The 14527-nt window shown below is 42.0% G+C and overlaps 1 pseudogene; it reads right to left on the reverse strand.

Moving 5' to 3' along the window:
• Nucleotides 1-1231: 1231 nt before the first annotated feature.
• LOC135277933 (histone-lysine N-methyltransferase SETMAR-like) lies at nt 1232-12634 on the reverse strand (annotated as a pseudogene).
• Nucleotides 12635-14527: the final 1893 nt, after the last annotated feature.

The raw sequence follows: 14527 nt of genomic DNA on the forward strand, positions 1-14527 counted from the left end.
GGAAGTAGCAATTTGGAAGGAGACACTCTCCCTACCTTATCCCTTACCCTCATTTCCTCTTGAACGTGATCAATCTCAAAGCATACCCTCTGCCCTCTTCCTCTGTGCCCCACCTGCCACCAAAAAATTTCAGTACTGAATGTTTAAGTACCTCATCCATGGTCACATGTAGATTTGGAGCAGGTTTTACCTGAGTCTGCGTCCTTGGCCACTGCGTTAGTTTTCTAGGGCTGCCATAATGAACTATCACAGTCTAAGTAGTTTAAAAACAGAAATGTATTTCCTCACAGTTCTGGAGGCTGCAAGTCTGAGTTCAAGGTGTCGGCAGAGTTGGTTTCTTCTAAGGCCTTGCTCTTTGGCTTGCCGACGGCTTATTGGTCTCCTCTGATATCTTCACATGATCTTCTCTGTATGTGTATCTGTGTCCTTACCTCCTCTTCTTATAAGAACAACAGTAACTTTGGATTAGGGCTCACTCCAATGATCTCACTTAAACTTAACTTCCTTCCTTCCTTCCCTTTTTCTTTCTTTTCTTTTCTTTCTTACTTTCTTTCCTTCCTTTCTTTTTCTTTTTTTCCCTCCTTCTCTTTTTTCTTTTTCTTTTCTTTCTTTCCTCTCTCTCTTTCCCTCCCTCCCTCCCCCCTTCCTTCCTTCCTTCCTTCCTTCCTTCCTTCCTTCCTTCCTTGCTTTTCTGAGACAGGGTCTCACTCTGTCACTCAGGCTGGAGTGCAGTGGTACAAACATGGCTCACTGCAGCCTTAATCTCCTGGGATTAAGTGATCCTCCTGCCTCAAGAGGTCCCTCTCATATAGCTTGGACCATAGGCATGTGCCATCATACCTCGCTAATTTTTTTGACTTTTTGTATAGACTTAGTCTCACTTTGTTGCCCAGGCTGGTCTTGAACTCCTTCCGTTAATCAATCCACCACATCAGCTTCCCTAAGTGCTGGGATTCCTAGTATGAGCCACCATGCCTGACCCTTAATGACCTCTTTAGAGTCTGTCCCCAAAGACACTCGGCCATGTTCTGAGGTACTGGGGATTAGGACTCCAACAGAATTTGGGTGGGGGACACAGTTCAGTCTATAACAACCACACTGTTCAGTGGCCAAACAACATTGGGTATAAAAACAACAGAATGTAAGGGGAAAAGTTCTCGGGAAAGTATAAATAAATGCCTTCCCAAGGTATTAATTTATAAATAAATAAACTGCAACCTGAGGTCGGTGCCAACATAATTACAACACATCTTTACTAATCAAAATAGGAACCATTACAATTACAATCAACACATTTTTGCCAATGAGAAATAAGTCTGTTTATTCCTGTAGCATAAAAATCCATGCTTCAGGGTTTGATGAACTCTTGGAAAGCATTTTCTGCATCCTGTTGGTTGTGGAAGCATCTTCCCTGCAAAAAGTTGTTGAGATGGTTGAAGACATGGTAGTCAGTTGGCGAGAGGTCATGTGAATAGGGTAGATGAGGCAAAATGTCATAATCCAATTTGTTCAACTTTTTTTTTTTTTTCGAGACAGAGTTTCTCTCTGTCTCCCAGGCTGGAGTGCAGTGGCACGATCTCAGCTAACCGCAACCTCCGACTTCCGTGTTCAAGAGATTCTGCTGCCGCAGCCTCCTGAGCAGCTGGGATTACACGTCTAAAAATTAGACCACCATACCTGTCTAATTTTTATATTTTCACCATGTTGACCAGGCTGGTCTTGAACTTCTGACCCTAAGTGATCTGCATACCTTGGTCTCCCAAAGTGCTAGGATTACGGGCATGAGCCACAGCACCCAGCCTAATTTGTTCAGCTTTTGAAGAATTGGGAGTATGATGTGAAGTCAGGTGCTGTCGTGGAGAATTGGGCCGTTTCTGTTGACCAATGCCAGTTACAGGTTTTGCAGTTTTCGGCGTATCTCATCAGTTTGCTGAGCATACTTCTCAGATGCAATGGTTTCGGCAGGATTCGGAAAGCTGTAGTGGATCAGACCGGCAGCAGACCACCAAACAGTGACCACAACCTTTTGTGGTTTTGTTTTGTTTTGTGAGACAGAGTTTCACTCTTGTTGCCCAGGCTGGGGTGCAATGACATGATCTCAGCTCACTGCAACCTCCGCCTCCCGAGTTCAAGTGATTCTCCTGCCTCACTCTCCCGAGTAGCTGGGATTACAGGCACCCGCCAACATGTCTGGCTAACCTTTCGTATATTTTTGGTAGAGACGGGGTTTCATCATGTTGGCCAGGTTGGTCTTGAACTCTTGACCTCAGGTGATCTACCCACCTAGGCCTTCCGAATTGCTGGGATTACAGCACATGTGAGCCACCACACCAGGCCAACCATGACCTTTTATTTGGTGCAAGTTTGGCTTTGAGAAGTGCTTTGGAACCTCTTGGTCCAACCACTGAGAAGATTGTTGCTGGTTGTCTGTAAAATCCACTTTTCATCACAATCTGGTCAAGAAATGGTTCATTGTTGTTGCATAGGATAAGAAAAGATGACACTTCAAAACAACAATTTTTTTTTTCACTCAGCTCATGAGGCACCCACATATGGAGCTTTTTCACCTTTGCAATTTGCTTCAAATGCAAATGACTGTATAATGGTTGATGCTGAATTCTTTGGCAACTTCTCTTGTAGCTGTAAGAGGATCAGCTTTAACAATTGCTCTCACTTGGTCACTGTCTACCTCTGATGACAGATCACTATGCTCCTCATCTTCAAGGCTCTCCTCTCCTTTGCAAAATCTCTTGAACCATGACTGCACTATACGTTCATTAGCAGTTCCTGGGCCAAAGGCATTGGTGATGTTGCGAGTTGTCTCTGCTGCTTTACAACTCATTTTGAACTCAAATAAGAAAATCGCGGCCGGGCGCGGTGGCTCACGCCTATAATCCCAGCACTTTGGGAGACCGAGGCGGGTGGATCACGAGGTCAAGAGATTGAGACCATCCTGGTCAACAAGGTGAAACCCCGTCTCTACTAAAAATACAAAAATTAGCTGGGCATGGTGGCGAACGCCTGTAGTCTCAGCTACTCGGGAGGCTGAGGCAGGAGAATTGCTTGAACCCAGGAGGTGGAGGTTGCGGTGAGTCGAGATCGCGCCATTGCACTCCAGCTTGGTAACAAGAACGAAACTCCGTCTTAAAAAAAAAAAAAGAAAATCGCTCAAATTTGCTTTTTGTCATTGTCTAAAATAAACATAAACAGCAAGTAATAAGATATTCACAAAAAACATAAAGCGAGGAATGCACATTAAAATGATGTATAACGTAACCACATTTATTTAAGAATGTACTCCAGTATCAAACAGCCAATTTCAACAATGCAAAAAACGCCATTACTTTTGCACCAACCTAATACATGTGGGAATTAAGAGGAAGGAATTATCTCTAGCTCTTGAAGTGTGTCAGGGATTTGAGGAAGAAGCAAAATATGCACCAGTGCTCTTAGCCACAGCAATCAAAACCAGCTCTGGTTTCCATAAAGATATGTATTTTTTTTAAATTCTGGGAAGAATACGAGGAGACTCACAGAATACAAGGAAAAGATGCAGAGCATGTCTTGCGAAAAAATAAATAGAAGTTGTTCCAAGAGGTCTGGGTAGCAGGAACCGATGAAGAACTCCTTCAGAAAGCCTATTCCAGAACGAATCTTTGTATTACTTCTGCCATTACAGCACATCCCTTGAGAGTCACATTCCAAAGATGGAAAATTCAACAAGGCTATCTTGAGACATGTGTCCACTCTTTAGCTTGTGGAGGCTAGGACACTTGGAAAAAAGGCTGTATCCAATAGGAGTAGGTGGTACCCTAAAGAGATATCAAGGCCGGGGGAATAAGAGCTGAGCAGGCAAAAGCAGCACCACAGGTGGACATATCATACTGAGGTTAAAGCTGGGGAAACTGAGACTTAGCTTTAGGGGTAACTGATATCTTAAGAGATCTAGGAATTATAAGACACCTTGCTAACTCTAAATGACGGAGTCTTTCTACTTACCACATAGTCTGCCCACTCCCAGAGTGAATACATTAATATATGAGTACATATATATATAAACAGGCAAATACATGACTAGGCTAGAATTCTAGAATTTCAATCCACTTATTTATATATACTCACTTGCACTACTAAATTGAATTGAAGGTCTAGGTATGCTTAATAAGAGAGCTTTCTTTATTTGGTTATGATCAATATTCAATGAAGAATTTGAATCCACATAATCCACTTATCATAAAAGAGGAGCAAGTTCTAGTTTTTCCTCCTGTTATTTCACCTGGGCTTTGACAAGCTGAGGAGCCTTTGCCTCCAGCTAAACTCCTGCAGGTGATCTCTGCTTTCCTGCCACTGTCAAGCCCACCAGGCAGGGGTGAGGCCCAACTCTGTGTTCACAGCAGCACTTAATCCATTATTGAAACTAACAATGTGAACAGCTTTGTCTTATACATGCAAGAGGGAAGACCACAGTTCCATGTTTGGCGAAAGGGAACTGGGATGGGTCAGGCAGAAAACAAGCTCTACATCAATCAATTTATCAGTTATGTATTGAGCTTCCACCTACGTGTTTAGTGATAAGCAAGCCCATAAGTGAAAAAGCAAATGATGAACAAGCCAACAGGTACTTCTCAGGAATGCTTCATCTCTATAGCTTGGTAACTAAGACCTGAGAGCTGACATGTTAGACAAACCCAGACATCCTCAGGATACCGGTCCAGTACAACTTAAGACTGCCAAGGTCATAAAAGCAAGGAAGGACTAAGAAACTGTAATAAGACCAGAGGAGAACGAGAAGACATTGCTACTAAATGGAATGCGGTATTCTGGATTGCCTGGTGAAACAGAGAGAGGACTGTATTGTGGTAAATAGAGTCCCTCCCAAAAAAATGTATTTCCATCAAGAACCTGTAACTGTGACCTTATTTGGAAATCGGGCCTGTGCAGGTGTAGTCAAGTTAAAATGAAGTCACACTGGGTTAGGGTGGGCCATAGAAGCAATATGAAAGGAGGAAAATTTGGATGAAGAGACACAGACATAGGGAAAAACAGCAAGTGAAGATGGAGACAGTGATTGGAACAATGCATCTACAAGTCAAGAAACAGCAAGAACTGCCAGCAACCATCAGGAGCTAGAAGAGGAAATGCAAAATACTTCCCTGGTGCCTTCAGAGGGAGCATGACCTTCTGGGCACCTTGATTTTGAACACCTAGCCTCAGTCAATTTTTTTACTCCTACTATGTCAGTTACTGCCCCAGTTAACAATAGTGGCCACATACATGCTCACACACACACACACACACACACACACACACACACACACACACCAGTAAATGTCAGTGCTTACTGTGTACAAAGACCTGCTTGGCTCTTTGCATCCATTTTTTTCATTTTTGTTGTTGTTTTGTTTTGTTTTTGGTTTTTGGTTCTTGGTTTTTTTTTTAGACAGTCTCACTCTGTCACCCAGGCTTGAGTGCAGTGGTACAATCTTGGTTCACTACAGCCTCTGCCTCCCAGATTCAAGAGATTGACACAATAGCATAAGTTTCTGTTGTTGCAAGCCACCCAGCCTGTGGTATTTTGTAGTGACATCTGTGGAAAACTAATATAAGGACATTAATGGAAAAATGGTAAAATATAGATAAAAGCTGAGGCTCAGTCAATAATAATGTATCGATGTTGATTTCTTAGTTTGACGAATCTACCACCCTGATGTAAGATGTCATCAATAGAGTAAATTGGGTGAAGATTATACCAGGATTCTGTGTGCTAACTTTACAAGTGTCTATAAATGTAAAATTATTCCAAAAATGTTGTTAAAGTTTATTTTGGAGGAATAAAAGGCAACCCATAGGCTGTGTCATCTTTGAATGGTCAACTCCCTAAGCTTCGGTCTCTTCATGCATTAAATGGAGATAATCATAGCCCTACTCAGAGTTGCAGGTTTTAAAATGCGATAATGCATATACAGTGCTTAGCAGGTCACACCTTTTTCCATTTTGATTCTGTCACTTGATCTGTTTGCCAGCCTTTCCAGAATCATGTCACAGTGAATTTGCCCAGTTCGTGCCCTCCTTCATTCTGTTGCTTAAAATATTAACAGAGAAAAGGACAGGACCCTTCAGGCTGCTGCTGGATTCAGTGGCAGCAACTCCACTGAACAAGGATAATCTTCCAATTCGCTATGGTTCCAGCTAACTCATGTGTTACATCTCAGGTTAAAATCTAGGCACCTCACGAATCAGCATTTCCCACATGCCCAGTAACTGTGTAACCTTAATAAAAAAAAATAAGTGAAGTTATGCCAGGACTGATATGATGCAGACAAGGAAAATTTTTAAGTGACATAACATAATAATTAGGTGGAGTTAGATTAACTAGATTCAAACCCTACCTATACTACTTACTGGTGGTGTGCTATATTCAATTACACTTTCTTAGCCTCACTTCTCTCATTTATAAAATAAAGACAAAAATACATTTTTCATAAAGTTGTTAAAAAGATTACATTTAAGCCAGAGCAATCAGGCAAGAAAAAGAAATAAAGGGTATTCAATTAGGAAAGGAGGAAGTCAAATTGTCTCTATTTGCAGACGACATGATTGTATATCTAGAAGACCCCATTGTCTCAGCCCAAAATCTCCTGAAACTGATAAGCAACTTCAGCAAGGTCTCAAGATACAAAATGAATGTGCAAAAATCACAAGCATTCCTATACACCAACAACAGACTTGAAGAGAGGCAAATCAAGAACGAACTGCCATTCACAATTGCTACAAAAAGAATAAAATACCTAGGAATACAACTAACAAGGAATGTAAAGGACCTCTCAAGGAGAACTACAAACCACTGCTCAACGAAATAAGAGAGGACACAAACAGATGGAGAAACATTCCATGTTCATGGTTAAGAAGAATCAATATTGTGAAAATGGCCATACCGCCCAAAGTAATTTACAGATTCAATGCTATCCCCATCAAGCTACCAATGACCTTCTTCACAGAACTGGAAAAAACCACCTTAAACTTCATATGGAACCAAAAGAGAGCCTGCATAGCCAAGTCAATTCTAAGCAAAAAGAACAAAGCGGGAGGCATCACACTACCAGACATCAAACTATACTACAAGGCTACAGTAATCAAAACAGCATAGTACTGGTACCAAAATAGAGATATAGACCAATGGAACAGAACAGAGGACTTAGAGGCAATACAACATATCTACAACCATCTGATCTTTGACAAACCTGACAAAAACAAGCAATGGGGAAAGGATTCCCTATTTAATAAATGGTGTTGGGAAAACTGGCTAGCCATATGCAGAAAGCAGAAACTGGACCCCTTCCTGACACCTTACACTAAAATTAACTCCAGATGGATTAAAGACTTAAACATAAGACCTAACACCATAAAAACCCTAGAAGAAAATCTAGGCAAAACCATTCAGGACATAGGTGTAGGCAAGGACTTCATGACCAAAATACCAAAAGCATTGGTAACAAAAGCCAAAATAGACAAATGGGACCTAATCAAACTCCACAGCTTCTGCACAGCAAAAGAAACAGTCAATAGAGTGAATCGGTAACCAACAGAATGAGAAAAAATTTTTGCAGCTTACCCATCTGACAAAGGGCTGATATCCAGAATTTACAATGAACTAAAACAGATTTACAAGAAAAAACAAACAAGCCCATTCAAAAGTGGGCGAAGGATATGAACAGATACTTTACAAAAGAGGACATACACGAGGCCAACAAACATATGAAAAAATGCTCATCATCACTGGCCATTAGAGAAATGCAAATCAAAACTACATTGAGATACCATCTCACACCAGTTCGAATGGCGATCATTAAAAAATCTGGAGACAACAGATGCTGGAGAGGATGTGGAGAAATAGGAACACTTTTACACTGTTGGTGGGAGTGTAAATTAGTTCAACCATTGTGGAAGACAGTGTGGCGATTCCTCAAGGACCTAGAAATAGAAATTCCATTTGACCCAGCAATTCCATTACTGGGTATATATCCAAAGGATTATAAATCATTCTACTATAAGGACACATGCACACGGATGTTCATTGCAGCACAGTTTACAATAGCAAAGACCTAGAACCAACCCAAATGCCCATCGATGATAGACTGGACAGGGAAAATGTGGCACATATACACCATGGAATATTATGCAACCATCAAAAACGATGAGTTTGCGTCCTTTGTAGGGACATGGATGAACCTGGAAACCATCATTCTCAGCAAACTGACACAAGAACACAAAATCAAACACCACATGTCCTCACTCATAGGCAGGTGTTGAACAATGAGAACACATGGACACAGGGAAGGGAGCACTACACACTGGGGTCTGCTGGGGGGAAATAGGGGAGGGACAGCGGGGAGTGGGGAGTTGAGGAGAGATAGCAAGGGGAGAAATGCCAGATATAGGTGAAGGGGAGGATGGCAGCAAATCACACTGCCACGTATGCACCTATGCAACAATCTTGCATGTTCTTCACATGTACCCCAACCCCTAAAATGCAATAATTTAAAAAAAAAGGCACACACACATGTATGTTGATTGTGGCACTGTTCACCATAGCAAAGACTTGGAACCAACCCAAATGCCCATCAATGATAGACTGGATAAAGAAAATGTGGCACATATATACCACGGAATACTATGCAGCCATAAGAAAGGAAGAGTTCATGTCCTTTGCAGGGACACGGATGAAACTGGAAATCATCATTCTCAGAAAACTGACACAAGAACAGAAAACCAAACACCATGTGTTCTCACTCATAAGTGAGAATTGAACAATGAGAACACATGGACACAGGGAGGGGAACATCATACACTGGGGCCTGTTGGGAGATGGGGGGCTAGGGGAGGGATAGCATTAGGAGAAATATCTAATGTAGATGACAGGTTGATGGGTACAACAAAGCACCATGGTATGTGTATACCTATGTAACAAACCTGCACGTTCTGCACATGTATCCCAGAACTTAAAATATAATAATAAAAAAAAAATCCTAGTGTAAAAAAAAAAAGAAAAAAGGATTACATTTAAAAATACATGCCAAATGGTCGGGCACAGTGGCACCTGCCTGTAATTCCAGGAGTTTGAGAGCCCAAGGTAGTTGCTTAAGGCCTGGAGTTCAAGACCAGCCTTGCCAACATGACAAAACTCCGTATCTACTAAAAATACATGGGCATGGTGGCCCACGCCTGTAGTCCCAGCTACTTGGGAGGCTGAGGCATGAGAAGCACATGATCCCAGGAGTTAGAGGTTGCAGTGAGCCGAGATCGCACCACTACACTCCAGCCTGGGTGACAGAGTGAGACCCTGCCTTAAAAAAAAAAAAAAAAAAAAAAAAAAAAAAAGCATGCAAAGCACCAAGCCATAACTCTTTTCACACAATAACCACTGCTGACATTTACTAGTGTGTGTGTATGTGTCAGTGCATATGCAAGCACTGTTACTAACTGGAGCAGTGACTGACATAGTAGGAACACAAAAATTAGCTGTTTCAGGATAAGCCTTGTACGCATGAGGACACAAGGAACCAAAGGGAGGCTGTGACTGGCCCAAGATCACAGTGCAAGTGAATGGCAGAGGCACCAGTAGAATAGGATTCGTGACTCCTAAGGCAGTTACTCTGCAGAGATCTTGGAAATAATCTAACTGCTTTTATTTTGTAAATATGGAAAGTGAATCCCAAAAAACCACATGGGATAGAGCTTATCCAGGGCACCATGATTTATTAGTGGTAAGTGTGATGCTCTATCCCATGTGTTTCAACTCCTGCTGCATGCTTTTCTCTGACTCTTCTGAGTTCTCAATAGCACCTAATAAAATCTATGCATCAAGCATCCAGTCTTCAGGTGAAGAGTTGACTGTTGATATCTAGCATCTCAAAAGCCAGGGTCAGCTCTGAGAGGTGTCAGACCTTTCAGCAAGGACAGTGGAGATGAGGACAGTAAAGCCCGGGCAGCTTTGATTCAAACATAGCGCTTGCTGAGAGACCTGTGGTTGTGCCTTAATGTAAATACTGAAAAAAGCACAGTAATCCCAGAGATTTAGACAGTATACATCCCAGCTAAGCAGTACTTTGGGCACGTGGAAGCACCAAGAATATTTCGCCTGGTCTGGCCGCATTACACTGTGGATGTACGAGAAAATCACTTCTTTCTGTGCTGTAGTCAATATTAAAATAACAATAACAGAGTTTCAAAGTGCCTTGTGGTTTTCAAAAATACATTTTGACTTTTAGCCATTGTCTCATTTGAGCCTCACAACAGCACTTCAGGTTATTATTGTTATTATTATATAATAGCCCCTACATTATACATAAGAAAACAGGTCGCAGGGTGCAGTGGCTCACTCCTGTAATCCCAGCACTTTGGGAGTCTGAGGTGGGTGGATCACAAGGTCAGGAGCCTGGCCAAGATGGTGAAACTTGTCTCTACTAAAACTACAAAAATTAGTTGGGCATGATGGTGGGCACCTGTAATCCCAGCTACTCAGGAGGCTGAGGCAGAGAATTGCTTCAACCTGGGAGGTGGAGGTTGCAGTGAACTGAGATCATGCCACTGCACTCCAGCCTGGGCAACAGAGTGAGACTCTGTCTCAAAAAAAGAGAAAACAGCAGGGTCAGGGAGATAGAGTATTTGATACGGTCTGGCTCTGTGTCCCCACCAAATCTCATCTTGAATTATACTCCCATAATTCCCACATGTTGTGGGAGGGACCTGGTGGGAGATAACTGAATCATGGGGGTGGTTTCTCCCATACTGTTCTCATGGTAGTGAATAAGTCTCATGAGTTTTGATGGTTTTATAAGGAGAAACCCATTTGCTTGGCTCGCTTTGCCTGCTGCCATCCATGTAAGACATGGCTTGCTTCTCCTTGCTTTCTGTTATGATTGTGAGGCTTCCCCAGCCATGTGGAACTGTAAGTCTATTACACCTCTTTCTTTTGTACTTGCCCAGTCTCAGGTTTGTCTTTATCAGCAGTGTGGAAACAGACTAATAAAGTATTGTGCCTTTATTGACAAATATGTATTATCAACAATGATGATAAGGAAAATAGTAGTTGCAAATTTTGCTAAGCATGTATCACTGTCCCAAACATGTTAAACGTATTTGTGGTTTAACTTCTGCACAACTCTGTGAGATTGGTGTAACATTGTCTAGTTTTATTCTGAGACACAGAGAGGTTAAGCAACTTACTTGAGATCACACAGCTAGGAAATGGAGGAGTCAAGATGTGATGTCAGGCAATCTATTCCCAGAGCCATTGTTTTTACCATAAATTGTAGCAAATGTGGCCTCTTGCTAAACAATAAACTGTTAACACTTATCCTTAAGGAACTCACAGGCTAGTTTGGGGAACCTGACACATAAATTGGATCATTACAATTCAAGGAGATAAAAACGGCAAGATGCACTATCACAGCAATGACAGCGGAGTGACAAAAGTCAGTATGTTGGATCTTGGATTGAAACCCAGGCCTCCTGACTGCATAGTCAATATTTCTTTATTCTTTCCTTTATTTGATAAACATTAGATTGAACATTATAACTAAAAAAAGTCATTCTTCTTCCCAGGAAGAAGCAATCATTACAGCCCAGAGAAAATATTTCTCAAAACACGTTAAGCCCATCACAGCCTTAGTTCCAACGTGAACACGTCAAGAGTTCATTGATCATAAACTGAAGTGAGGGCTTGTCAGTTCTCCACTGCTTTAACCCACACCCCTGCTCTGACCACTGCCATAAAGGGGCACGGAGGAACATTTCTTTAAACCCATTTAGCAGCGGTGCCCTGATTTAATATGGCCTCAAGTTAAACTGTTTTCACTAATACAAGCTTAATGAGGGCCCCTTTAATCCCCTCAGCAATTTTCTTTTGGGTCTTGGCTCTACCAGCAGGACTGTGCTCTCTGGTGGAGGGTCTCCAGCTTAAGCCTTTTGAGGAATTCCAGGAATGTAGCAATGATCAGCACATTCTTTAGATGTAAATAAGGGTTTTAAACCAATCCCCACAAAACCATCTTTGAAAGATGTGGCTCAGATTTCCATACCTACTCCTTTTGGGGTCAGACATATCTCAGAATACACTTTCCCCAATAAAAATATTTTGGGGATAGGAGAGATTAGCTTTTACTTTAAAAAGGCAAAGAAAATGGAGCTTTATTCCTAAAATAACTCTAAAAATTCTGCTATAAATTTCACTCTCAAGCTCAGAGTATGTGAGGTGAAATTATAAAATATGCCTGCTGCAACGTGACTTCCAAATATGGCTATAGCTCTTTCATTTTTTCAAATAATCACAAGAATATCCACCTAGCCTATTAGCAGAAAGATGCAGACTTGAGACCTTTTCCAGCAATGGCTGTGTAAGTGTATCAGCATATCCACTCCACGTAAGGGGATTGGGGCCAGGGCTGTGGTTCTGATTCTTAGTAGCAAGAAGGGAAAAAACTGATGTTTGATCTGTTAACTATAATTCCTTCTCACTGCCACACTGTGCCATTATGAGACTGGTCCTGCCTAACCTGATATTTGATGCACCTCCACTGCTACTGAGATGACCTTTTTGATCTAAGTCATCAATCAGAATACAGAAAATCTCCATGGCGGATGACAAATGAAATGTAGCCGCTTGGCTCCAAAGCTTAACCAGGGTGCCTGGGTACAGCTTCAGCCACTACTTTGCCAAAGCCAACTCTCCTCTTCCCCCTCCACTTAGAGCCTAGGAAACCTACCTAAGCTAGTTTTCGGGGGGCCTTTCTGATCTTTTCTGTCACTAGGCATCAGCTGGATCACCCTGGTAAATCCTGGCCCATCTTCCTCACTTGTTTCTGTCATTGGGCTTTTAATTCAAACTATTTTTTTATTTTTCTCTTCAGAAATCAGCTTTGCATGCCAGGCATCTCAGTGAATGACACCTTGACCGAAGTTCTGCCCTTCTCGATCACCACTTTCCTCATGGATACCTGTTCATTCTAAATCTATGCAGCTGACAGAATCATTGAGTGACTCACCTGAACAAACATCTCCTTCAGGACTTCTCTCACTACCTCTAGTTCCAGAAGAGGCTAGTATTATCTTTCAGGAGCAGCAATATGATCTTGGTAGCAACAATATGTATTCAGAAAGCAGCAACTGTTGAAGGGTGTGAATGAATGAGATTGGGAGCTTTTTCCTTTTAATCATAACACAGCATCATGTTTTGTCCTCAGAGTAACTAGATTGGCATGGAATTGACATTGGATGCACTGGTCAGGGCAGAGAGAGAAGGCAGCCAGAGTGGTAGATGGCTTTGTCTATCTTCTTCTCTTCTGGCCTGGAAGCTAAGCAATTAGGAGCAAGTCTACCTGTGCTTATTAGCTGATCAGCTGAGGGTGACCCTGGGGAACAGATTAAGGAGATCAGAAAGGAAGTTCCAGGACTGGATCTCTAGCCCAGCATAACTCTTGAATGGATTAAGCCAGCACCGCTTGAATGTGAACTCTTGAGACTACAGGGTGAGTGTGGTTGCTGCTGTGCACTCAGAGTACAAATTCATTCAAGAAAACTGCCTTGGCTGGGTGTGGTGGCTCAAGCCTGTAATCCCAGCACTGGGAGACCCAGGTGGCTAAGATCAGGAGTCCAAGACTGGCCTGCCCAACATGGTGAAACCCCATCTCTACAAAAACAAAAATTAGCCGGGCGTGATGACAGGTGCATGTAATCTCAGCTACTTGGGAGGCTGAGGCAGGAGGATCACTTGAACCTGGGAGGCGGAGGTTGCAGTGAGCTGAGATTGTGCCATTGCACTTTAGCCTGGGTTATAGATCCAGGCTCTGTCTCAAAAATTAAAATAATAATAAAAAAAAAAACTGCCTTGTTTTTCTGAAAGCCCTGGGCCTTTACCTGTGTTTGTTCCAGAGGCCCAGGCAACTGCCCTTACCTGCTTGTCTTTTTTAGGGACCTCTGGTCAAACAAATCAATTTAAAACGTCAGGTGCTGGAGGAACACAAACACAGGCGGCAGGAGAGGCCGCAAGGTGCCAGGCTCTGCTTTCAGCTGCTCTGGGTTACCAAGCACGTTCCAAAAATACAACCCCCACTGCCATGGCAAACCTGCCTTTGATGAAACACAATGTACAATCTCTAATGTTGACACAGAACAGATGGGACTTTGATTTTTTTTTAAATCTGTTCTTGATAGAAGAGAAATAGGCATAATGGATTTTTTCTTTTCTTTTTCTTTCTTTTTTTTTTTTTTTTTGGATCTGGACTCCATTTTTTTTCTTATCACATGCATACCTAACACAGAATCTTTCCGTTCTCTCTCTGTTTGTTTTTGTCATGGGTTATTTCTGTAAGTAGGAGTCTCTGATTGATCATGCCTTGCTTTTCTCATTAACCAAACAGGATGAAGGTTATTGGTCCCATGTTCCTTTTATCTAGAAAAAAAAATCAGTCATGGGAGCCATACATGTAGGGTGTCCTCAGACTTACAGGCAACAAGACGATGGCTTAAC

Source organism: Aotus nancymaae, unplaced genomic scaffold, assembly GCF_030222135.1.
Source record: "Aotus nancymaae isolate 86718 unplaced genomic scaffold, 86718_ANA_hifiasm-v0.15.2.pri h1tg000036l, whole genome shotgun sequence".
Classification (NCBI taxonomy): Eukaryota; Metazoa; Chordata; class Mammalia; order Primates; family Aotidae; genus Aotus; species Aotus nancymaae.